Here is a 27,727-nt window from a genome sequence, read left to right on the forward strand (position 1 = left end):
TAAAACTAACCAATCAACAAGAATGTTGATGAAACTTCTCCAAGCTGCTTCAGAAACAGGCTAAGCCAGAATATGCAAGACCTTAGAAAAGAATACCTCTGTTCACAGAGGAACAGATGAGCTCACCTGTGGCTTTGTTTGTTAGGGACAAATCAGCCACACACAACAGGAACAGAGCGAGTGCTCAGTAAGATGCTTATTAAGTAAAGATGGCATCTCAATAAGAGTAGGTGAGCCTTTGGAAATAATCCTATGAATTTGGAGAAATGAATTGGTTGGAGCTAGCTTATCCTTTCAAATATATCTAAAAGATTTCTAGTTCTGTTAATTAACAGTATTCATTTCCACTAATGTGCCCCAAATCATAGCCCCCCAGAGGGTTTTGAAACCTTTATTTGTTTGGTTTTGTGAGTTATTTTACATTCCATTAAAGGGAATACCTCAAAAGTGAAATCATCTGAAGATTAATAATTAGGGAGCCATAGTGATTTAAAAATCATTTATTAATAACTATTGGAGCCATCTCTCCTTTTAGTTCACCAAACAGAATGAACCTGAAGTTATTTAGGTGTAAACTTTAGGCTTAAAATAGCATATGTTAAAGAAATGGTCTATGATGAAGTTGAATAGATGTATGTTGTACAAGGTAAACAAATGAAAAACCTGTAGCCTGAGCAATGCAGTTAAAACTGCATAGCTGGGGCCAGAGAGATAGCATGGAGGTAAGGCATTTGCCTTTCATGCAGAAGGATGGTGGTTCGAATCCCGGCATCCCATATGGTCCCCCGTGCATGCCACCAGCGATTTCTGAGCATAGAGCCAGGAGTAACCCCCGAGCACTGCTGGGTATGACCCAAAAAACAATAAATAAATAAATAAATAAATAAATAAATAAATAAATAAATAAATAAATAAAAATAATAAATAAAACTGCATAGCTGTACAGAATAAGAATTGCAGGCTTTCCTGACCATGATCTGAACTTTATTCTTTTGTGCTAATGTCTGATAATTAACTGGATACAAAAGATTTCTACTTATATTTGCCTTATTCTGGGAGAAAGTACGTTATTAACAAATACACTTCTCAAATGCAATCAAAGAATATACTTACCAGCCCCACCCTAGTAGTAGTGATTGCTGTTCAAGTGAGATTCTTAGGACTGAAAAAATATTATAGGGCATAGGGGCTTGCCTTGCATAAAACAGATAGATTTTGATCTCTGTTACTACATAGGGTACCAAAGCTCCACCAGGAGTGATCCCTAAGCACAACCAGGAGTATATCTTGAACATTGGTGATTATGACTCAAACAAATGAAAACAAAATAAAAATATTGGAAAAACATCATGAGCATCCTTAAGGTACTGCATTGAATATGTATAATGTTTTGGGGAGTATATAATTTTGATAATGTTAATCTTCCCAATCTGAGAGCAGGGATTTTTTTCCATTTCCTTGTGTCCTTTATTTCTTGAAGTAGTGCTCTGTGGTTTTCTTTGTATAGGTCTTCCACTTCTTTTGTTTCACTTCTTTTGCATATTAATTTTGTAGACTGCCACTCTGATATTCAAATCTATTGTTTTTAGAAGCTTTTTTTTTACAGTGTTTAGGATACACTATATATAATATGTCATAAGGAAATAGAGCTTGACTTTTTTTTCTATCTGGATTTCCTTAATATCTTTTTCTTGCCTAACTGCTATGGCAAGTAATTCCAGTGCTATATTGATTAGAAGTAGTGAGAGCAGTCAATCTTGTTATTAGAGGGAAGGCTTTTAGTTTTTCTCTATTGCATATGTTTGCTGTGAATTTGGACTATGTCAATAAAGTGATTTGGGGCTAGAGCAATAGCACAGTTGGTGAGACATTTACCTTGCACACAGTTTATCTAGGCCCAAAGCCTGTCAGGAATAATTCCTGAGCACTGAACCAAGAATAATCCCTGAGTGCCACTGGGTATGGTCACCCCCAAAAATGTAGATGGTTTTGAATATGATCAAGCACTTCTGAAATTCACATGGAACAATAACACACACATACACACACACAAAATAGACAAAGAAATTTTTGAGAATAAAAGAACTTCAAACTGTACTACAAAGCAGTAGTAATTAAAACAATATAGTACTGGAATAAAGACATGCCCTTCAATCAGTAGAATAGAATTAAAAAATCTAAAGACAGATCATCAGGTATAACATTAGTTAATGTTCAATAAAAATAACTTGATTTTACTAAGGAGCAAAAAATATGAAGCATAGCAAGGAAAGCCTCTTCAACAAATGGTGTTGGGTAAAATGAACTTGTCCAAGACATAGTAGAGCTTTACAAGAAAAAAATCCACCCCCATCAAAAATAAATGGGGAGAACAAATGAACAGAAACTTACTTGAAGAAATCAAATGGACAAAAAGCACATGAAGAAATGTTCTATATCACTAATCAGGTAAGTGCAAATCAAAACAATGAGACAATGAGATGCCACCGAATATCAAAGAAGCTGGCACTCATCACAAAGAGCAACAACCAGTGTTGGTGCCAAGCAAAGAAAAGGAGACCCTTAATCACTGCTAGTGGGAATGTTGACTATCCAACCTTTTGGGAATACAGACACTCCTCACAATAGGAATTGAACTTCCGTAGGACCCAGCAATTCTGCTTCTAGGAATATACCTTAACTGGACCCAAAACACAATGCAGAAAAGGCAGGTGCATTCATGTTCATCAGAATCTGGAAACAACCCAAGAGCCCAAGAACAAACAAATGGATAAAGAAACTGGTATATTTATAAAGCATGTTGCTGTTAGAAAAAAATGAAGCGGGACCGGAGAGATAGCATGGAGGTAGTGCATTTGCCTTACATACAGAAGGTCAGTGGTTTGAATCCGAGTATTTCATATGGTTCCCTGAACCTTCCAGGAGCGATTTCTGAGCATAGAGCCAGGAGTAACCCCTAAGTGCTGTCAGGTGTGACCCAAAAACCCCAAAAAAAAAAAAAAAAACAAAAAAAACAAAAAAAAAACAATGAAGCAATGAAATTTACTGATACATAGATGGACATAGAGAATATTATGCTGAATAAAATGAGTCAGGGGGAAATAGATACAGTTGCAAGATATAAAGAAACTTAGAATAAAACCCAAATGCAATAGAACTAATCCTTTGAAACTTGTCCCAATGAAAGGAGGGCAGTTAGATTAGAGAAGGACCAACCAATGATAGTTGAAAGTGATCCTTCTGTTAAAGAACTGCATGCTGAAAGGAGATAAAGTGGTATGCATGATACCTTTTAGGTTACAGTATTGCAAGCCACTGTGCCAAGAAAAAAAAAAAAAGTGGACTGGAGTGATAGTATAGCAGATAAGGTGTTTGCTTTGCACACAGCCAGCCCCCAAGTTCCCTCCGCAGGATTCGATATGGTCCCCAACCCTACCAGGAGCAAATCCTAAGTGCAGAACCAGGAATAACTCCTGAGCACTGCCAGGGTGCTCCAAAAGAGAAAAGTCTGCATGAGAATCAGTCTGAGGGCCAGGCAGGACATTGGTGAAGCAGATAGAGGTAAAGAGATGGTGCTCAAACATTGTACGACTGAAAAATCATGAACAACTGTATCTCACGGTGATTTAATAAAAAAAATGTAAAATTATGTGAGATTCTTTGCGTCTCAGTATGCATAGCAAGTATTTTATATAACCATGATATAGCATTCTTTATGACCATCAGATGACACTTAAGAGCAATCTTTTGTTTACTCTTTTTTTTGTTTTTGTTTTTGGGTCACATCCGGCAGCGCTCAGGGGTTACTCCTGGCTCTATGCTCAAAAATCTCCCCTGGCAGGCACAGGGGACCATATGGGATGCTGGGATTCTAACCAACGTTCTGCATGAAAGGCAAACGCCTTACCTCCATGCTATCTCTCTGGCCCCTCTTTTGTTTACTCTTCAAATAACATTTCTCATTTAGATTTGCTGTCCTCAATATCTAGGATCACAATCATCTTTGTAGAGATATAAAGCATATTTCATATAGTCCATTTCAGCACTTAGGTTCTACTGGGGATTTGATTGATGTAGTAAAGAGACTTCCTATCATTGCTGCTTTCCATATAAACTCAGGCATCCTTGACTTTTCTTGCCTAAACTTTGAGTTTTGAGACAGCTATAAAAGAGGTATTGATATCCTTGAAGGAATTGAGAATAAAGCAGCATGGTCTTTAATAAGATTGTCTAATGGAGGATCACTGAGAATTTGTGAGGTGCTTGCAAGATGTAGGTGTTGGTGGAAATGTGTGTCCTCCTAAAGGAAAACCATGGAAAATCTGGGTCTTACCCTGACTTGGTAGTGGAATCAAAGAGAAACCAAGGAGGTACTAGTAGCCTTTAAGTACAATTGGGGGCTCTTTCTGATTGCTGAGAAGGTACATGGAGGCACATGGAGAGATAGTACAGGAGTTAAGGCACTTGTCTAGCATGCTGCTGATCCAGATTCAATCCCCAGAACTGCTTATGGTTCCATGGGAATGGCCAGGAGTGATCCTTGAGCCCAGAGCCAGGAATAAGCCTTAGATCAATAATGGCCCTGAAAAAAAAAAAAAAAAAAATAATGGCCCTGAAATCACTAACCCCGAATAAGTTTTGAGGGAGCTTCTGAACTATTTTTGTTCAAGGTCCACTTCTCTGCTCTAGCATCTAGAAACTATGTTAGGGTGAGTAGTCTTAATTTTTCTGTTAGCTAAGTTGGGTAGGTTTGACTTTTTAAATAGCTGAAGAGTGAGATAGTCAATCTTTCACTTGATGTAACTATTGAGTTTGGGAAATGTAACCAAACTACCTCATCAAATATACCCTGGATTAAGTACTGAGTATAAAAATGTGCTGCTAATCCAGTTATCTTACAAATGTTAGGTTTTACTAGACATATATAAAGTCAGTGAATAATTTTTTCTGACTTAAAAAGATAAAAAAGATGACCAAAAGTTGCTTGGATAGGCAAGAGAAGCAGGAAAATTTCTACTTATTTGCTCCTTTAAGGTTCTTTTTTTTTTTTTTTTAATCAGTTCATAGGTGAATGAGATGAGGTGCCATAGGATAGTTCAGTGGCCATGCCTGCCTATTTAAAGTGAGCAAGCTGGTTCCTGGCAACCCCCACTTTCATCCCTCAGTGTGACCCCTGCAGCTTGTTTGGGATCTGAAGAGTAACAGCAAAGTGGATGCAGACACTGATGATGTGGTAGCCCTGGGAGCAGCACAGCTCCCTACGTATGAGACCAATGATTGGTTCAGAAGCAGCAAAGAAAAGGGGAAATAAGATTTAGAATATTAGCCACTCATCAGGGGCACGTTTCTTATCAACAGTCGAGCTGGTTTTCAGGTATCTTTCATTATGTCAATATTAGTCCCCTGTATACACAAAGCTTCTTTTAAAAAAAATGAATAAAAAATAGAAATGAGATAGGCCAGAGAAAAAGTACAGGCAATAGCACTTGCCTTGCATTTAGCTGTGTGGTTGTCATGACCCTGGTTTAAATCCCCAGTACCAGTCTTTTGAATACTGCTAAGAGTCACCTCTGAGAAAAGCATGATGGATAAGTAGTATGGATGATGGCTATTTTCATCATTTCCCTCAATTAGCAGCAAACTTTTAGAAAGTTATGTCTTGGTTTGAAGGGAAAGCAACATGGTTATCCAAATACAAACTTATGAAGGGACCAGGGAAATGGCTCAAATAGCTGGAGCAGATAGATGTTTTATATGCATAAGCCCTGGGTTTGATACTTGGCACCACACGTTCACCTGAGCGCCACTGGGTGTGACTTAAAAAGAGTAAATAAATAAATGCTGCATGCCAAAGAATTACTCTGCACATAATTGAGAAAGCTTATTGTTAGATCTCTTCAAAACAATAGAACTGAGAGCCAGAGAGATAGCACAGAGGTAGGGTGTTTGCGTTGTATGCAGCTGATTCAAACAGATGGCATCCCATATGGTCCCCCTTGCCTGCCAGGAGTGACTTCTGAGTGCAGAGTCAGGAGTAACCCTAATAATGATAGAACTGGGAGCCAGAGTCTACAGCAGGTAGGGTGTTTGCCTTATATATGGCTGACCCAGGTTTGATGCCCAGCATTCCATATGGTCACCCCAAGTCCTCCAGAACTAATTCCTGGGTGTATATCCAGGAGTAACTCATGAGCACTGCCAGATATGACTCCCCCCAAAATAATAAAACTACTGAAGTATTTAGAGGCACAAAAGAAACACATGGGGATTTTTAGAAAAACAACAACAAATAACCAAACAGAACCTAATGCATATGACAATATTTCTCAGGGGCTCACACAGCCCCCTTTTTAGTAATTAGTAAGAAAAATGACCCCATGATCACTGGCCTTTGATACAACTATGTGTATCAAATATGAGGGGACTGTTATTCAGTGAGGCAAGAAGAAGAACTCAGGCTACATTTCCATCTCCATTAAGTCCTTCAAACCAGCGTAATTTGAGGTTATAGGGGATCTCCCAAGCAGTGCTCCAATTATACCGGCAGTGCCCGGGGACTTACGGTGACTGGGGTCACACTATCAGCTAGCTCAGGCCAGGCGCACTAGTTCTAAGAATGTCTTAAGAACCTGCTAAATCCAGGAGTCACTTCCCTGTACTTATAGCAACAGTAAATGGCAGCAGTAAATGATTACCAGAATTGGTCCCTAAGCACTAGCAGGGGAGTCATTTATGTCCCCCCTCCCACAAAGGACAAAATCAAATAATGCCAAAATTCTTATCTTAACCCACCATCCAGGTCTCTGTGACCTTTCTGATGTCAGCTGCCTTTCCCCCATTTCTCACATCCTCCACACTGGCCTCCTGGTTCCTTCTCACACTCTCCTCCCACAGGCCCTCAGCACAGGCTCTGTCCTAGGCCTGCAGTGCCCTTCCCCCAAACCGTCCTGTGACCAACTCCCTCACTGTAACAAAGCACCCAAATCTTATCATCTTAAAGCATACAAACACTGCTGAAGAGATAGCGTGACAGGCCAGCACTCATTCTTTGCGTGCTGAAGGCCCCACGTGGTCCCCGAACCTGCCAGGAGCGACCCAACCCACCAAAGGTTGAGTTGGGAGGACCTTGAGCACCTCCAGCTGTTCCCACAAAAGTAAACAACTTGGAAAGAGTGGCCCTCTATGACCTCCTGCATTCTGCGGGTCTGGATTTCAGGAGAAGCTTAGCTGGGCGCCTCTTCCAGGACTGAGGTGTTATCTGTGGGTGGCGGGAGGAGACACCCCCATTGATCTCAGACCCTCCTGGCTCCTGATCTGCAGCCTCTTTTCCTGCCCTGCCCTGTAGTTTCTCTGCTATGTCCTCCCCCACGTGGCCCCTAAGGGCCGTCAGAGCAAGCAAGATGCAGGGTGCCTAGTGGGAGAGAGAATCTGTCCCCTATATGAAAAAGAGAGCATCCTCACTGTAATTATTAGCAAGGAGGGAATTACTTGGTCCAAACTCCCATTTAAAGCACAGAGTAATCAGGTGTGTGGCCCTACTCCGCCTGCCACCTATCTGTCTCCTGGAACTGTGCCGTTGTACACTCTGCTTGTACTCACCAGAGGTCACTGTGCTTATCTTCCTGGCATACATCTAGCCATGTTTGTGTGTCTTGGGGCTGCCACTCATCAAACTGCACATTGAGGCACAAGAGGTCTCAGCAGGATCCCACAGGATCTCGCTTGGCAGAAGTGGGCAGGGCTGGGGATCAAACTCCTGAGCACCCACTTACCAGGTGGATGTTTTTAGTCTCAGCTGTTTCTCAAAGTGGGGTGGTACTTTCCTCACCCTGGAAGTGGGTGCTAGAATGCTCCAGGAGGTTAAACAGTAATCTTTAGTGCAGTTGAGAACATTTTCTGTTTGCTTAAAGATGATAGATTTCCAAGGAGACCCCGAATGGCTTTATATTATTCCCCTGAAAAGGGAATAATAGGATAAGTACGTTTGGAAACCTTTTTCCGAACTCATCAGTTAAAACTGACCCACAGAGATTGCCATTCATAATGATGCAAATTTTAGTTTATGTTGCCAATAAGCCATCTTCGCAAAGGTAAAAGTCAGGAAGACTTATCAAAATAAACCCTTTAGAAATCAAAACTCTGGAAAAACTCCCTCTCCCTTTCTACCTCCCTTTGTCCTCCCTTTCTCTCTCCCTCTTACTCCTTTTTCTCTCCCTTTCCCTCTCTTCTCCTCCCCGCTCTCCCTCTCCCTCCCTCTCCTTTCTCCTTTCCCTCTCTTCTTCTCCCTCCCCTTCTCCCTCTCAGTCCCTCTCCCTGTCACTCCTTTCTCTCCCTCATTCTCCCTCCCTCTCCTTCTCTTCCTCCTCTCTCCTTTCCTCTCTCTCCCCCTCTTTCTCCCTCTTTCTCCCTCTCCCTGTCACTCCTTTCTCTCTCCTTTCTCTCCCTCTCCCTCCCTCTCCCTCTCTTCTTCCTCTCTCTCCCTGTCACTCCTTTCTTTTTCCCCCTCCCTCTCTCTCTCCCTCTCCCCCCTCTCCCCCCTCTCCCTCCCACTCCCTCTCTCTCTACCACTCTACCTCTCCTTCACTATCTCTCTCTTTCTAAAATAAAAATAATAAAATAAATCAAAACCAAGAGACAGTACAGGGATTAAGGCATTGCCTTGCCTTCCATTGAGGGTTTGAATCCTGATATCTAGCATGGTCCCCCAAGCACCTCCAGCAGTAAATCCTGAGCATGGATCAAGAAATAGCCACTGAACACATCCAGATGAGGATCCAAAACCCCAAACAAAAGTAGTGAAATTCAATCTTCAAGTGGTTACAATTCAATTTATGTACTTTTCAGCAGGTTTTACAAGAGAAATGTAATCTTTGTGGTAAATTAGGAAAATAGTCATTATTAATCAAAATTATTAATCAAAATTTATTTGGTGGGGCCAGAAAGCTGGTACAATGGGCAAGGCTCTTGCTTTGCATGTACAGGACCCAGGTTTGATTCCAGGCACCCCATATCGTCCCCCACCAAGAATGATCCCTGAAAACAGCTGAGTGTGGCCCCAAAACAAACACAAAGCATACAAAAACATACAAAAACCTATTTGGTGAAGAAGCCAGTGAACTCTTATCACATTTTTGTTTCTTTAATCTTATAAAAGAAAAATCACCACTGAGAATTCTTGCTTCCTGGCCTCTAGGAACCGTGATCTATTATTCACAAATGTTGACCATGATTTTTGTCATAGAAACTGTATAACACTTGTGGTTAAAATATTTGTGGTTAAAATATTGGGGTGCTGGAAAGGTGTTTGCTTGCATGTAGCTAACCCAGGTTCGATCTCCAGCATCCCAAATTGTCCCCCAAGCCTTCCAGAAATAATTCCTGAGTGCAGAGAAGGGAATAACAAACAAACAAACAAAGATATATTGAGACAAGAGGAATAGGGCAATAACCTAGCCTTGCAGGAGTATGGTCATGAGTTCAAATCCCTGGTTATAACATGCGTAGTATTATCCTGCCATTTTTGTGTTTCATTCTGGCAGCTGTCCATGATCCCCAGTGTCACATGTGATTTCTCTGGACACCATGATTAGGTATCTTTGAGCACCACAAAAGGGACTTCGCCCCCTGTGAGCACTACAAGATACTGTGAGTACCACAGCCAGAAAGTGAAATCTCTGGAGCACCAGGTGACCACCACAGCGATATACCTGATGCATACCACAGCCCAAATGCTGGGTGTGACCCCCAGAAAAGACGTGGGAAAGCTGTAGCAAAAGAAGGCAGGCCTCAGTGAATACTGTGGCTGGGTGTGTGACACCAAGCCTGTTTGACACACACACAGACACACCCCATGAGCACCATAACTCCATGTGCAAAAACCACAGCCAGGTATATGTGTGACCTCTTAAGTGTTCCATCAGAACAATAATGACAACATTGATGACAAAGGGAAGAGGGAGAAAGGGAATGAATTCAGAAAAAAAAATATGCAAGCAAAACCTTGTAAATGGGAGGTGGACATAACTTGTTCCTCTTTAATATTCATCCTTCAGTGGGTGGTATTTTAGAGCCATGTGTGTGGGGGCCATTGTAATGAATAGAAAGAATAGATGTTTATTTATTAGGCTCAGTTAATTTTCTCTCTCTTCTTCCCACCTACTTGCCATGGGCAAAGTGTATTTCCAAATCATCTTCCTTTTTCTCTTCTTTTGCCATTTAAGATTACTATGGACTTTCTCATGCTTTTACTTAGAAGCCAAATTCACAGATTTCGGGATAATCCTTACAGTTTGGGGCTACAGTAACAGGTGATGGTAAAGAGATGGAAATGGATCCCAATTCTTTCCCAATGTCCAGAGATAACAACTTGAAAATCTGTTAGGGGATTGATGTCTTCATCCTTGAAGTGAATCTCAAAAAAATAGAAAGATAATAAAATGAAAACATCAAAATTCCTGATTCTTAAAAATCTACTGCTTTATTGTATTTACTTTTCATTTTTGTTCTTGAATTTTTTTAGCATTATAATTTTTATTTTATTTTTTAATTTAGAAAATTATTCTGTTTAATCCATAAGCTTTATATAGCTTTAGTTTAAAAACAAAACAAAAACAGTGAAAACAAAGACAATTTCATTTTTTTTTGGGGGGGGTCACACCCAGCAGCGCTCAGGGGTTACTGCCGCCTTTATGCTCAGAAATTGCTCCTGGCAGGCTCAGGGGGCCATATGGGATGCCGGGATTCGAACCACCATCCTTCTGCATGCAAGGCAAACGCTTTACCTCCATACTATCTCTCTGGCCCCACAATTTCATACTTTTAATTTTTTTATTTAAACATCATGGTTACAAGGTTGTTCATAATATAGTTGGTTTTGTTTTGTTTTACAGATAAAGTTGTTCACAGCCATACAATGTACAACAATCTTCACCAGGACACATATTTCACCACCGATGTTCCCAGTTTCCCTCTCACCTTTTCCAAATGCCCTCTCCCCTACCTGTCTCTCAGGCATACATTTTACTTCTCTCTCTACTTCTCTCTCTTCCTTTTTTTCCCTTTTAGACCCTTTGATTTACAGAACAGTGCACATTTCCCACCACCAATGTTCCTAGTTTCTCTCCCACTCACTTTCCCCTGCCTGCTTCTGAGGCGCTCTCTCTCTCTCTTTCTCTCTCTCTCACACTCTCTCTCTTCTCTTTATCTCTCTCTTTCTCATTTATTCTTTTTGATAATGTTTTTTGTATTATTACTAATTAAGAAGTACCATATGTATCACTTTATCCCTTTCAGCACCCAGATCTTGTCCTGAGTGATTAGTTCCAACCCTCACTGTCACTATGGATCGTTCACAACCCTAACAGTATTCACAACTCCTTGTGGCAAGCTTCCTACCATGGTCTCGTCCTCCTGATCCTCATCTCTATGGTCTCTGGGTGTTATTACCATATTTTCTATTATTTTTCTTATACCCCACAAATGAGTGATATTATTATATGCCTATTACTCTCCCTCTGACTCATTTTACTCAGTATAATACTCTCCATATCCATCCATGTATAAGCAAATTTCATGGCTTCATTTTTTCTAGCAGCTGCGTAGTATTCCATTGTGTAGATGTACCACAGTTTCTTTAGCCACTCATCTGTTCTCAGATACTTGGTTTGTTTCCAGATTCTGGCTATAGTGAATAGTGCTGCAAAAAGCAAGTCATGTTGGGAAACTTGGTCAACTGCATGCAAAAAAAAAAAAAAAAGAACTTAGACCTCTCTTTAATACCATGCATGAAGGTCAACTAAAAATGGATTATTGATATCAGACCTGAAACCATCATGTACATAGAGAGAAATGTAATCAGAACATTTTATGATATTGAAGCTAAAGGCATCTTCAAAGATAAACTGTCCACACAAGTGGAAACAAAGATAAACAACTAGGACTACATTAAATAGAGTAGCATCTGCACTTAAAAGCAAACACTGACTAGGATACAAAGACTATTACAAAATGAGAGAAACTAGTTACCCAATGCCTATCAGATAAGGGGCTAATAAGTAAGATATACAAGACACTGGAAGAACTTAGGAACAACAACAAAAAAATCTAACCCCATCCAAAAATGATAAGAAGAAATGGACAGTTTCTCAAAGAAGAAATACAAATGGCCAGAAGACACATGAAAAAATGCTCCTCATCACTAATTATTATGGAGATACAAATCAAAACAACAATGAGATACCATCTCACACCACAGAGGCTGGCACACATCACAAAGAACAAGAATAACCTGTGCTGGTGCAGATTCGGGTAGAGTTGGTAGGAATACAGACTGGTCCAGTCTTTTTGGAAAACAATATGTATATTCCTAAAAACAACAACAACAACAACAACAACTAGAAATTGAGCTCCCATATGATCCAGCAATACCACTCCTAGAGATATACCCTAGGAACCCAGAAACACCATACAGAAAAATCCTCTGCACTCCTATGTTCATCGCAGCTTTTTTTTTTTTTTTTTTTTGGTTTTTGGGCCACACCCGGTGATGCTCAGGGGTTATTCCTGGTTATGCACTCAGAAATCGCTTCTGGCTTGGGGGACCATATGGGATGCCAGGGATTGAACCGATGTCCGTCCTGGGTCAGCAGTGTGCAAGGCAATCACTTTACTGCTGCACTACTGCTCTGGCCCCATTGCAGCTCTTTTATCTATTGTAGCTACTGATTCACAATATTAGTAATATACTTGATCAACTTTATTATACAGATTTTGTCCCTTAAAAAAACACTTTTTATCTCTAAGAGTTCTGTTTCCTTACTCTAGATTTGCAGAATGTATTGAACAAGCCAAATTGTATTTACAAACACGATTTTATATGCATATTTGAGGAGTTGGAGGATTGGGTCATAGTTGGCTGTGCTGAAAACTCTCTGTTTGGGCTCCTGGTAATCACTCCTGGTAATGCCCAGGAGGCCATCTTGTGCCAGGGACAGAACCGGGGCCTCTAGCATCCAAACATATGCTCAGTCCATTGAGCTTTTTTCCTGGGTCTTTTCTATTGTTTTTGTGTTTTTCCCTTCTCAGAAAAACTTTCTTGATGGCCAAGATGTTAATTTTATTGTTCTTCTTTTTACTGTATTTATTTTGTTTTGGAGCCACTTCTGGCAGCACCCAGAGCTTACTCCTAACTGTGTTCAGGATTCACCTCTGGAAGGTATGGGGAACCCTATGGGATACTAGGGATTGAACCCAGATAAATTGTGTGGTATGCAAACACCCTACCCACTGTACCATTGCTCAAGCCCTACTTCTTTTTGCTTTATATGAGGGATGTTTATCAGGGTGTAGTGACTTAGAGGTGAAGCATCTGATGTTAGAAGAATGTAACTGAATAAGTTGTGGTTGAGTATGCCACTTTTGACATGTCTACTCATAAATGTTGCTTATTCACAGGTTGTAAAATTTGTCACCAGCATCACAGGCTTTTGGGTGATATGGCTAGATATTAAAAGTGGTTTTAAACGTTCACAAAATAGCTGACTTGTTCTCAACACACAGCCTTGTTGTATATCTTCGTAGCTCAATAAGCATTGTCCTTTTTATGAGGCAATTCCAAGCTTTATATATGTAAGTGAAACAAGAAAAAATGCCTCCCACATGCTTGCAAGTACTCTTGCAAGTACTTTATGTCCCAACTAAGAGAGGAAACATTTTTTCATTTTTATTGTCTATGTGTGTATGTCTATGTGTATTGTATGTATAAGGAACCACACATGGAGGTGCTCAGGAGATACTCCCTATGGCAATACGGGGTTGAGAGCGAGTCTCAGGCATGTGAGAATGGGCCCCAACCCTTTCTCCCAACCCCCCTACTCCGGCACCCAGAAACTGAAGGGGTTCTCTCTCCACACATGCTGTGCAGTTAGGGATTTCTCTATTCAAAATTGGACTTAGGGGCCAGAGTGTTAGCACAGGAGCCAGAGAGATAGCATGGAGGTAGGGCATTTGCCTTGCATGCAGAAGGACGGTGTTTCGAATCCCAGCATCCCTGAGTCTGCCAGAAGCGATTTCTGAGCATAGAGCCAGGAGTATCCCTGAGCACTGCTGGGTGTGACTCAAATACAAAAACAAAAAACAAACAAAATAACAAAAACAGTGTTAGCACAGCAGGTAGGCTGCCTTTCATGCAGCCAATCAGGTTCAATCCTAGGCTTTCCAGCTAGTACCCTGAGCACCACCAGGAGTGATTCTGTAGTGCAGAGCCAGGAGTAACACCTGAATTTTATTACCAACTGTGGCTCTCCTCCCACAAAAACATAAAAGCACTGAACTTAATTTTAATAGGTCAGCCTAGAAAATAGTCATTGCTGTAAAGTCACCTGTGACTGATTTATAAGAATCAGTGAATGTTTATATGAATATTTATTTCAGTTACACTAATTACTTATTGTTTTCTCATTGTAAGATGTATTGTGATGTTCTTCTCTCTTTTTTTCTCTCTCTCTCTCTCTGTTTTGGTTTGGTTTGGTTTGGTTTTCGGACCACTCCCAGTGATGCCTGGCATTGTACTTAGGAATTACTACTGGCAGGTGTGGAGTAAGTGTGTTGGGTGGGGTGGTGTATGTCATATTCCTGGAGGGGTGGGGTAGTTTTAATGAAACTAGAAATTAGGCTAAAATAAACCCAATGGAGACACTGATATATGAATTGTATAACCTTGAAATTCAAATTACATTCAAAATCAAGAGGCAGGAAGAATATAGCGTATGGCATAAATATGTGCCCTCTTTTTTTGGGGCCACACTTGTAGGTCTTCAGGGGCTGCTCCTGCATCTCTCTGTTTAGAGGGTGCTCCTGGCAGTTCCCTGAGGTACCCACAGCTCTGAGGACCAAAGGAGGCTTCCCACATGCAAAAAATGTTCTCAATCTATTGAGCTATATCTTTGGCCCAGTGATTTATTTTTTTTATAGAAAGTTCCTTGGGAGACAGCTCTGAAGAAACAAAGACTAGAAGAGAAATGCATATAGTAGTGGCTTCTGTTCTTTGGGGGAGATAGTTTCTGAACATGAAAGAAAGGTAGTCAAACTGGCTTTTACTGTAATAAAGTCCCTGAGTGCCGCCCTCCTTTTAATGAACTCTTTATTCATTAAATTTTATGATTGAGATTGGAGAGATAGTACAGGAGTTAAGCACTTACACTTGCATGCAGTCAAATGGCTCAATCCCTAGCACTGCATGTGGTGCCAAAGTCCTACCAGGAATGATCGCAGAACACAGGACCAGAAATACATCCCGAGAGCTGGAGCAATAGTACAGTAGATAGGTCATTTGCCTTGCACACAGCTGATCTGGGTTAGAATAAATAATATAACTCTAATAAATATTCATATGCCAGGAGTGCCCCTGAGTGCAAGGCCAGAAGTAACCTTGAACACTGCCAAGTGAGACCCAGAAAACAAGCAAACAGACAGACAAACAAAAATAAATATGTCCTGAGTACCCCCAGGACTCCAAACAAAAGCTAAACACATGCACTGGATAATAAAATTATTTGAATCAGGATGTGGACCCATTGAAGGCATTATGACAAATTATCTTTTGGTACAATCAGTCTTGGATTGGACACATATTTTTCATGATGTGAAATTACGTATTCTACCATAGAATTGTTTACATAGATTAAATGCCTACTATTGCTGGCTGTTGTATAGCTCACATTAGGAACAAGCACTTCCTTGCTATTTTCTACATGTGTACATGTGTGTTATCATCAAATTAAATGCAGGTTCTCTACATTCAAGGTATGAGCTCTATCACATCCCTGAGCCTACTTGTTGCACTCCTTTAATTGTGATACTTGCTGTGTGCTTGCTGGAGCTCATACTCTTAGCTGAGGCAACAAGTTATGGTTGTGGTGTTCACTAGGGGCTGTATTCTGGATTGCGGTGTTACACATATCTGGATGTGGTGCAGACAGAACTTGCTTATGTACAGGAGACCACATACAGTAAAAGTGCTACTGTCATGCTAAGCACATGTTGGTCACTAGAGTTTGAAATTGTGAGCATACACTTGCCCCCAGGTGCTCTAAACCAATGAGCTAATCCTCCAGGCCCAAGATGGCATTGTTCTTTATCACACCTGGCAGCGCTCATGGTTACTCCTGGCTCTGCTCAGAAACAGCTCCTGGCAGGCACGGGGGACCATATAGGACACCGGGACTCGAACCAACCACCTTAGGTCCTGGATCGGCTGCTTGCAAGGCAAACACCGCTGTGCTATCTCTCCGGCCCCAAGGATAAATATTTTAATTAAAATTTTTCTCTCAACTACATATTTTACTTAGATACCAACATTTAATAGAGGTTTTTCTTCCTTTTTGTTTGTTTAAATCACAATAAGATGAAAATTAAAACAAAGTTGTTTATGATTGAGTCTCCGTAATACAATATACCAACACCATTTTTTCTCAAGTTTCTTCATTTCCCACCACCAATTTCCCCATTCATCATTCAGTGAGATGGTCGGAGAGGAAAGTGATTTGCTTAGCGAATAGCATCCCATAGATACTGATGATTAAAATAAAGGGAAAAAGCAAATGAAAAAGTTTAACTTTGAAAAGAGAAAAATACAGCAGCTTCAGTGACGCAATCAGTTAGTGTGAGGTACTTATAGAAAAAAAGAAAAATATTAAGGCATAATTATTTTTTTTTAGTTTTTGGGCCACACCTGGTGATGCTCAGGGGTTACTCCTGGCTATGAAATCACTCCTGGCTTGGGGGACCATATGGGATGCCAGGGATTGAACCGGGTCCATCAGAGTCACCTGCATGCAAGGCATACCCCCTACCATTGGGCTATCGCTTTGCCCTCTTTTTCTAATTTTTATTATAACACCATGACTTACTAAGTTGTTCATAATACAGTAATTTCAGGCATTTAATATTCAAACACCAATTGCATCACCAGTATGAATTCCCTTCACCAGTATTCTCAATCTCCCACATACCATCATAGCCTGCCTCTATGCATGCACAAACAAATTTACTTTGAAGATATTGCTTGTTACAGCACAAAAACAAATGGAATTATCATCAGGGGACTATATGGGGTACCAGGATCAAACCCAGGTAGGCCACATGCAAGCCAAGTAAGTTCACTGTACTATCTCTCTAGCTACAAGTTATTTATTTTGGGTAACTACATCTCCTAGAAAGGGTAGAACTTTGGTGCCTTTACTCAGGCCTCATTGTCATAGAGTATACACATTTTTATATTTGTTTACATGTATATTTGTTTTGTATTTGTTTTTACATTTTGGTTGCTTTTGTCAGGAATGTTTGTAAAAGGTGCAGGTTCCTTGCTGCCATGGAAGAGCAAGGCCCTCATACTAGTTGGCACACAACAAGCCTGTCTTAAGAGAGACATTTTATAATGTCTGTAAGTTGGGGGCAGGGGTTTATTCTGCTTTATTCTGTTTCACACCCAGTTAGGCTCTCTCTTGGTTTACACTTGTTTCTGTGGTTAGGAATCACTCTGGATAGCCTCAGGAGGAGGTCAGGTCAACTGATTCCAGGTCGACTGCATGCAAGGAATATGCACAACCTTTGGTACTGTCCCTGACACCTCCAGAGATAGATATTTTGCTGCCATACATTAGAAAATTATTTGAATTACTGGCTACAATCTTTTTTGTTCATTTGGGTCTTTTTTTGGGGGGTGTCACACCTGGCACCGCTCAGGGGTTACTCCTGACTCTACACTCAGAAATCGCTCCTGGCAGGCTCAGGGGATCATATGGGGTGCCGGGATTTGAACCACTGTCCTTCTGCATGCAAGACAAATGCCTTACCTCCATGCTATCTCTCTGCCTGATTTTTGCTTTTTTGAGGCACAACAAAAGTACTCAAGGCTTAGTTCTGAGTTTGTGCCCAGGGATACTCCTGGCAGTGCTTGGGGACCATATGTGGTATTGGGAATTAAACCTGGTTGCCCTGAGCAAGGCAAGCACCCTGCCTGCTGTACTATCAGCTCCAGGTCCCTGAAATATTCATTTGATGCATTAACTTGGCTAAGCATGGGGCGGGGCTCATTTTTTTCTACAAACGCTAATCTTACATGGTATCATGAAGATGTTTTATGATCAATTTTATCTATAATTAGTTTATTTAAACAAAGGGTGTCTTAAGTAATGTGGGTAGGTCTGATCTAATAAATTGAACGTTTTGAGAGCAAAATTGAGGTTTCCTGGACAAAGAATTCTGCTCAAGATCTTTTTCTTAATATATTTTTATTTAAGTAACATGATCATATTTGGGTTATAGTCATAACCAGAACACCCCCCTTCACCAGTGTAACATTACCCCCTCCCCCTTCCCATCCCCTGCCTGTATTCGAGACAGGCATTCTACTACAGTTATTTGCTTTTAAGTTCAGTAAGTTGTATTTTTTTCCCTAAAGGATAAGAGTAAAAAAAATATAGTAAAGATGTGATAGTGGGAATTGCCATTGTTTGCATAGGTCCAGAAAAATGGGAAAATGGAGAAAAACTCCTTGACCTGACTACAAAAAGACCTCACCCTAGAAGTTTATTGGCATAAAACAGACTCTGGGTTCCAGGCATACCAGTTCGTCCAACTCCAGTCATTCTCAAGGTCCCGGTGAAACTTTTTCACACTTTAGCTATTGTTGGTATCAGATTTTTATATTTAAAGACTCTGGATTCTGTGCATTTCTTTCATCAATGTCAGGCTGATGTGGAGCATCCTCTAGTTTCAGCATACCATTAAATGAAGAGCGATCTGCCCTGCATACAGACTGTTGCTGAGTCGTCTGGGTGTTGGGAGCACTCTTTGGAGTAAGTCAATGCCAAAGCAGTGGTAGGTCTTCCCTGGTAGAGGCTTGGATCCTGGTAATGTTAAAGACAATTGTGGTTGTTTCCAGATGGTATCCATTGTTCAGGTGTGTGTGGGCAGTGCCCATTCTTCTGAGGCCTGAGCCAAATCATTATGCCAATGTTCAGAGTAAAAGGCCTAATTACATTACCAGATTTGTGTTCCCATCTCTATTAGATAAGAACTTGTTTGCATATGTATTATTTTCCCATTTTAATGTGCCTATGCTAAAGAGAAGCAATGCCACAAGATATCGTTGGTGCATCTGGGGGCCAACGAATAAAGTCCAAAATTCCCCATAACTTGGTACAAACATGAAATCTATATAGCGATACTCTTCTACCAGTATTACTTATAAAACAGATCTCAAAGGGGGAAAAATCAAACAATCAAATAACAAATCCAGTGGGCAAAATTGTCACTATATGAGGATATTCGACAAGAGTTATAGATGTTAAGGGAATACATCTAAGATATACAAAGGAGAAACACGTGACCCTTTTATGTTTTAGAAATAGTCAAGAGGGAGGGGGGGGTGTTTCCGAGATACCACTTTGGTCTGTGATTGGACAAGCAAAGAGAGCATGAAGCCATGTACTCCCCTTGTTGCCTGCTGAAGCTTCTGACTCCCCGAGAGGCTTTTGCTTCCTAATTGCTGGACATTGAAAGTTCAGCAGACCCCTCCCAGCCCCTTGCAGGAACAAGGAAGCCTGGGGTCTCTTTTAAATTGCACCTCACTGGAAACCAATTGCTGGGTCCCTGAGCAGGTGTCCAGGAATAACCCTGGGGACGGGGAGGAAGGAGAGAGAAGGCTGTGGGGGGCTGCCGAGGCTGCATCTTCAACTTATCTTGGCCAAAAAGCCGACAGCATGGAACCTTGCCGTGATGCATTGCCTGCTGAAGCTTCAGACTCCACACAAAAATTATTGTGAAAGATATGTAATCTACCTTGGCCAAAACAAAAATCATTAGTACAGAAAATGGTTAAATGTGGGGTAACAAGAGATGGGATGTAGCATTAAATAATTAATGATGGATGGAGAGGAATGGAGAGATCTTTCTCTGCCATCTCAGGCCACATGGCTCCGCAACCCCCATCCAGCTGGCCAAAGACCAAAAGGGCAAAGACACAAAAAGGCCAGAGAGAGCCCAAATCCCCTGGGTCAATGGCTTTATCTACCTTTTCCAAGACCCCTCCCAGGAATGGGCGGGGTCTTGCAGGTAAGGTCAAGTTACCTAGGGAGAAAGGGCGGGGGATGAGGCTTCATCTCCTCCTTCTCTGTCTCTGCCCTTTTGGTCTTTGGCCAGCATGGAGGTGAAAGGGAAGATGGCTGAAAGGAGTTAAGATGCAGGGCTAGTGAAGAATGGCTGTGCTTGAAAGGTTATGATATAGGCCACATACATGTGGTGGATAGGGCATGAATAAAGTTGATGCTTCCTGATGCCTGTATCTGGATGAGTGATTCCGCCATTCACCTAAACCTGGGACCTGCCAGCTGAATGGGGATTGCGGAGCGACGTGGCCTGGGATGGCTCCACCTCCATCCAGCTCCATCGTTAATTATTTAATGCTACATCTGGCGCTCGAACTGTGATTTGAATCCTGGACCCAAGAAAACAGCAAATATGGTGAGATTTCTGCTCTTCTGTTTGGTTTTGGCTCTTTTCAGATGGAGTCAGCCCAAAGTGTTTGGCCACATAAAGCCATGTTCAAAGATGGCCACGACCCCTTCTAGGGGCAAAAATATCAGTGAAACAGGGGAGTTGAAAACTTGTATCACTCCCATCCAAGACTCAGGACTGAAACTTTGTTGCCGAAAATCCTTTTTCTAAAAACCTCGGCCTCCTCAGATACTGATGGAGGGCCTTAATTGGAAAAGGTTCAGAAAGAAAAAGCTTCTACAAGCAGACTGATTTTCTGAAAATGACCTCAGGCTTGAATTTGGATTTTGACTTTGGAAATTTTGAACTGGACCTTTAGTTTAAATCACTTTGAACTCTGGACATCCAAAAGTGCCCTGTGAAGCTGTGGCCTAGAAGCTGCTTTCAAAGTGCCGCTCGCTCGGAGGAGAGAAAAGGCAGCGATGATCAGCCAAGAACTCCAACTCTGCAGCAAACAAGCAGTGAAAAGCTCCTAATCAGCCCACAAATGGCAATACCTGCAGCTTGGCTCGGCTCTGCTATGGAAAAGCGGCAAGCCTGGAATCCACCCTCCAGATCACAAAGGTCAACAGTGCGAGCAAACTGTCTGCGGGGCCTGGGACTATGGAAGTAAACCACGTGGTGAGATCAGCATGGGACAAACCAGCATGTGGACTTATGGTTTTAGGTATAGGAACTAAGCGGGTAGTCATATATTTTACTCATAGTTGGTGATGGGATAAGTTTTAGTTAGTGGTTTAAAAAAATTTAAAAAAAGGAGTAATACCAGCTTAGCCCATTTAAAAATCTAATTTCTAACCGCCTGCATCTTTGTCTTAATTAGTCATTTTCTTTATAATTCAAATGTGTTTTGTTTTCCATAGCTAATATTTTCAATTGCAAAATGTTTTACTGTGTGTATTTTAATGTACTTAGCCTGTTTTTAAAATGTATGTTATGCATTTATGCTGTAGTACTTGTGTGTAGGGAATAGGAACAGAAAGTTCCCCCAATATAGTTTAAAAGTATAGGAACATGAAAGTTCCGGAATAGTGCTTGGTAGAAAAGCATTAAGAAAATTTTAAGTTACAGGTGTATAATATATTTCGCAGAAATGTTATGTTTTTTAAAAAGGGCTGGTATGTTAATTTTCACTTTATTACGTTGCTGCATGAAAATATTAACCCATCTTTGGTTAAAGGTGGAGTTAGGATTACAAAAGGTTCTTTTATATTTCAGAGAAGGGGGAGATGAAGCCTCATCCCCCACCCTTTCTCCCTAGGTAACTTGACCTTACCTGCAAGACCCCGCCCATTCCTGGGAGGGGTCTTGGAAAAGGTAGATAAAGCCTTTGACCCAGGGGATTCGCGCCTTTTTGGGTCTCTGCCCTTTTGGTCTTTGGCAAGGATGGAGGTCAAAGGGAAGATGGCTGAAAGGAGTTAAGATGCAGGGCTAGTGAAGAATGGCTGTGCTTGAAAGGTTATGATATAGGCCACATACATGTGGTGGATAGGGCATGAATAAAGTTGATGCTTCCTGGTGCCTGTCTCTGGATGAGTCTGATTCCGCCGTTCACCTAAACCTGGGACCCGCCAGCTGAATGGGGGTTGCGGAGCCACGTGGCCTGGGATGGCAGAGAAAAATCCCTCCATCCTACACCACCCAGATCCATCGTTAATTATTTAATGCAACAATGGGAGTGAGGGAGTAAAGGAAAAAAATGAGCGCCTGGATGGCGTTCAGATAATGACAAGCAGATGAAACACAATGATATTCATATATTTCTTATAATGTTCCGCGCGGGGGCACTAGCCCCCACACGGTTTCACAATGAACAAGTTTAATAAGGAAACTTCCCTGATAAGTCCTAATGCCATAACCTATTGTGACCCATGTCCTGCACCCCTTCCTAGGTTTGGTTAAAGCAGCCTTTGGCATGGCGGAGGGCTGCTAAATGCCATGTTGGCAGGACCTCCCAGCTCGGCTCCCAGGAGGGAAAGAGATCCTTCCTGAGCCAGAAGGCGGGAAGGTCGCAGCCCCCGCCCCCAAGATCTTTTATGTAAAGGCACCGCAGACTTTCAACTTAGCTGACTCGCCCTAAAGTGAGAAATGTGCCAGATTCCCAACTTCCACCACTTAGCTTCATCCATAGAACTAAGTTCTAGTTAGTAAGATGAAAGTAGATGCGTTTGGTAAGAACTTCCTGGTAATACATCCTTTTCCATCCAGTTCTATGCCCTGCTGTCTAGAACTTGTTGGAGCACTAACTACTGCATGCTGGGTCATGCAAGATAAAGGCCACACCTTTGCCATATTAGAGCAGAAAGCTGGAAGGAACTCAGATCTCTGATCATGATCAAGATATGAGCTGAATTCTGAAATATTTCTTGGAAAAGGAAAACATTCCTGACTAATCTCTGCTAGATGCTGTTTAGTATTTTCTGTTTTATTTAGTGGGATGAAATACAAATCCAATGTCAAATAAAAATACAATTCTTCCTGACAATTTGGAAAATCTAGAAAACTCCCCATGGTAGCAATTTCCAAGGGCAGGCAAATGGATGCTTTAGACCTTACTGGGGTGTCTATAATCAGATTCTTTTCTTTTGTTCCTTTGTTCCAAAAGTCATTTGTGTGTTCTAAGAAGAGAAACAAGTGCAAAGGTCTGGAGGTGAAAACAAGTGTGATAGGCAAGGAATAGAAAGTAAAGAAAGCCAAGAGATGAAATCACAGCTAAGGGGAGGGGTGAGATCACTCAGACCCTTTAATCTGAGATAAGAACTGTGAACTTTATTCTAAGGCCAAATAAAAGTCACTTGGAACTGTTAAGCAAGGGAATAAAATAATTTTCATTTAGAGGCTCACCCTATCTCTAGTCAGATTATAGCTTGGCAAGAGTAAAAGCAGGGACACCCACATCCCACAGCTGGCACCATGCTCCACAGGTTCATGACTAATCTCAGAAAAGATGCAAACCAAGTTGCTAAAATTCATGGGTACACTGGTTCCTTGAGTGAAAACTCTGAGGCATCCTCAGGAGGGAAGCAGCTGAGTCCCTAACCTGCCTATACCCCAGTGGCAGCATTTATAACCCAAAGCTGCTGCCATGACAACTGCATCACAACTAATCTCTGTAGAAACATCAAATTGAAAAAAGTTCCAGTCTTTTCAGAGTGTGACTGGGAAACCTGGTACTTTTGAAACTCCAGCAGCCACACCCACATCCCATAACCACTGCCATGTAAACTCATTAGTCCAGTTCTACAGACCCTGAAGCTCTTGGAGCATGGTATGCTCCAAGCATGGTATGCTGATAGCACCAAAATCCTCGATACTGACAATTCAGTAGGAACACAAAAAATCAAATAAAAATGTAGTATAGAAGCCAGCCAATCTTAATATATAAAAACAACAACACAGAATGCTCAACTAGCAACAAACAGCTTAGTAATAAACCTTCAGACAATGACTTAGTGACCCCATTGTGAGATACAATAATTTTCACAAATTTTATATGAGGCCTTTTTCAATAATTTCATTAGCCATTTATTTAGTTGAAGCAAGCAATATAAAATAAGTTATTTTGTGCTAGCCAAGGGGCAAGCTTGGGTTAGGTGGAAACTGGAGATAATTGTGAAGGGAATGTTGTCTTGGTGGTGGGATTGGTGTTGGAACACTGAATGCCAGAAACAACTGTATTATGATTAACTTTGTAAACAATGGTGTTTAAATAATATATATTTTTTGTTTCAAAGTAAAGTTTTCTTATTTAAATTCAATTTTATTTTATTGAAACCATTGTGATTTACAAAAGCCATCATAGTTGGCTTATGTATGTATGTATGTATGTATGTATGGCTTATGTATGTCATAGTTCAAACAATACAATGAATCAGGGCCAATCCCATCACCAGTGTCAACCTCCCTCCACCATGTTCTCAGTATAACCCATACCACCCCTTAACCCCCCAGCATCCAGTATAACAGGTCCATTTTAAGTTTATATTGTTAAAGTTTGGGTCTCTTGATTTCATTGTTGTTGACTCTGCTTGGATATTTAGTCTGTTATTTTTTAATACCACCAATGCACCTGAGATCCCTTGGCCCCTGGCCCCCATCCTTTCATATTTGAGTTTCTCTACCTCTAATCAATTTCTTTCTTTCTCCTTGCTATATTCTGGGGCCAAGGGTGTCCAAAACAACTCCCATTTGGACCAAGATTGAACATTAGACTAAAAAAAAAAAAACTAAGACAAGACTCCCCCCTCAAAAACAACAACAACAACAACAACAACAACAACACCCTACCATTTAGACCAAGAATGACTATTTAGTCCAAAGTAACAAGTGAAAAAATCAGGGAGGCCAGTTGGGAGGTGATTTAAATAGTCCATGCAAGAGATGACATCTCATTTAGATAAGGTGGTAGCAGTAGAGATAAGGTACATACAGGGTATAGTTTAGTAGTAGACATGACAGCACCTGCTGGTGACTTAGACGCAGAGTCGGGGGTATCTGATGGATCTGATGCTTCCATTTACTGAGTTAGAAAGCGGTAGGTAGAAGGGTGATCAAAAGGCATGGTTTGCCTAGACTTTGATTAAAATGTGAAACAAGTAGGTATAGGTGAGTGAATGGATGGATAGTTAAGAAAGGAACTTATATTTAACATTCTTTTTAAATTTTTTTGTCTGTATGCAGCAGCCTAGGAAAATTTAAGAAAAGGCCTCAAAGGAAGTTATCCTTTTCCCCTGGCTCACTTGAGGCCTCCTACAAGGAGGTGAGTCCCTAACATCTAAAGAGGTTTTGGGAAGCAGTAGTCTAGTCTTCATGCCATATAGCACAAGTGCTTTCAAAAGTTAAGAAAGTCAGAGAAAATCTTACATGTCGCAAACTGCTATTTGTTATTAATTTGCATTTCAATTTTCTAAGTGTTTTTTCTTTAATTTTAATTGAATATCAAGTGGCTTGTTTGGGGAGGAGGGGAACGAATAAGTGCTGCTCAGGGATTTTCAGGCCACCCCCATGATTCTTGGACAACCAGGATGGCAGTTCAATGTGGGGGCCCTAGGATGGGGTGCTTCCGAGGCTCTGCAGTGCTGACAGTTTCTGGTTTACACCAGTTGTGCTGAGAGAACTCCAGGCCATATCATGTGATTCTGGGGGCTACTGGGGCTACATTTGGTGACATTTAAAGGATTACAAGATACTGGGGGATCAAATCATATACAAGTCCACATCTCACCACTATACTATCTTTCTTGCTTCTTTTGTTATCCTTTAACACGAGTTTCTGTTTTCTGCATCCCACTTTCTTTTCTCACCACTACCTATCTTTGTTTCTCTCACCAGCATTTGTGAACTGTTTAAAGTAAAACACTTTATTTATTCTACCCTTTGATAATGCTATAGTATAAGAGTCAGGAAAAGGTCTGGTAAGCGTTAAAGTTAGTTCTACTCTGGGGTTCCAGGTTCTTGACTTCAAAAAAAGAAATAATTCAAAAGCAAGTCAGAGCAACACTGACAGTAAGCAGTTTATTAGGACCAGAGTAGACACTTGAATTAAAAGTGCAGGGACTGGACTGATAGCACAGCAGATAGAGTGCTTTTCTTGCGTGCTGCCAACTCACGTTAGATCCCTGGCATCCCATATGGTCTCCCAAGCCTGCCTGGAGTGATTCTTGAGTGCAGGGTCAGAAATGAGCATTGCTGGATCTAGCAAAAAAAAAAAAAAGGGTGGGGGCTTAAGAGTGTAGTTCATAACTAAAAGGGAGAAGCATTGTTCTAAGTGAGCAGGCCTCAAATTGGTATTTTCCACAGTGGTGGATACCACCCTTTGGGGGATACTGGAACAATCCAGGGGTGTGGTAGAAACTTCAATTGCAATTGGGGAATTGGGGTAATAAAAAGGTAAATTTCCTTTAAGAAGGTATATTTCCAGTGAGGGGTGATGAGTAACATTTTTCTTAAAGGGGGTTGCTGTAGGCCAAATAAGCTTAAGAACTGCTGTGATGGGGCCAGAGTGATAATATTGTAGTTAGGGTGCTTGCTTTGCATGGTTCGATCCCATATGGCCCTTGAACCCTGCCTGGAGTAGTCCCTAAGCACAGAGCCAGGAGTAAACTGTGAGGCATGGGACAGGTGTGACCCCCCAAACCAAAACCAACCAACCAAACCAAAAAAAAAAAAAACAAAACCCAACTTTGCTCTTGATATTTCTACACAAATTTCTAGATTATGTAGGTTTAGAAATGTGGTAATTTAATAAAGGATATAATATGCATGGAATTTCTGAGAATAGGGATTTTCTGGAGTCAAAGCACCATACATATTCAAACCATGCTTGGCTGTCAGAGCAGTTGTGAATGTCATGGTGTGAATGGGTGTGACTCTTATATAATGAGTGTCTAATAAACTTGGGAGTTATCTCTTGCTCACTTGTTCTTTTCATCTGGTTCTACTGGTCTTGGGCCTCATTGTTTTTTCTTCCTTTTTGTGCAACCATTTGTAACTTATTAACTCGGTTGGTAGAAATATACCAAGCTCCTGGGCTTTGTGTACGGCTTGCAAGAAAAACTTGATCAAAGATGAGAACTGATCAAAGATAAAAAGAGGAGGTATCAATGTTGACATGCTAAGGACAGGACATATTAGTCACTGGCACCTGTATAGATGTTTACCTACAGGAATAAGTGTTCTGTTTGCAATACCTGTGCAGGCAATTTTTTTCTACCGGAGGTAAAATTTTTAGATTCCTTTGCTTTCTAAGTCAGTTTTATAGCACATTTTAAGATGCCATCTTGGGGCTGGCGAGGTGGTGCTAGAGGGAAGGTGTCTGCCTTGCAAGCGCTAGCCAAGGAAGGACCGCGGTTCAATCCCCCGGCGTCCCATACGGTCCCCCCAAGCCAGGAGTAAACCCTGAGCATCAAACGGGTGTGGCCCGAAAAAACAAAACAAAACAAAACAAAACAAGATGGCATCTCCTGTCTCACAAGAAGTCTCTAAGATAACCAAAAATAAGTGTTGGATAGTACAGTGGATTTTGCATGTGCTAGACCAGGTTTAATTGTCAGCACTGCACATGGTTCCTTGAGCCTCACTAAGAGTGATGCTTGAGCCCAAAGCATGCCTGAACATCACTAGGTGTTCCCCTTACCCCAAATCAGCAAATAGCTCACTTCTTCCCTACTTC

This window comes from Suncus etruscus, chromosome 16 (genome assembly GCF_024139225.1).
Source record: "Suncus etruscus isolate mSunEtr1 chromosome 16, mSunEtr1.pri.cur, whole genome shotgun sequence".
In the NCBI taxonomy this organism is placed as follows: domain Eukaryota; kingdom Metazoa; phylum Chordata; class Mammalia; order Eulipotyphla; family Soricidae; genus Suncus; species Suncus etruscus.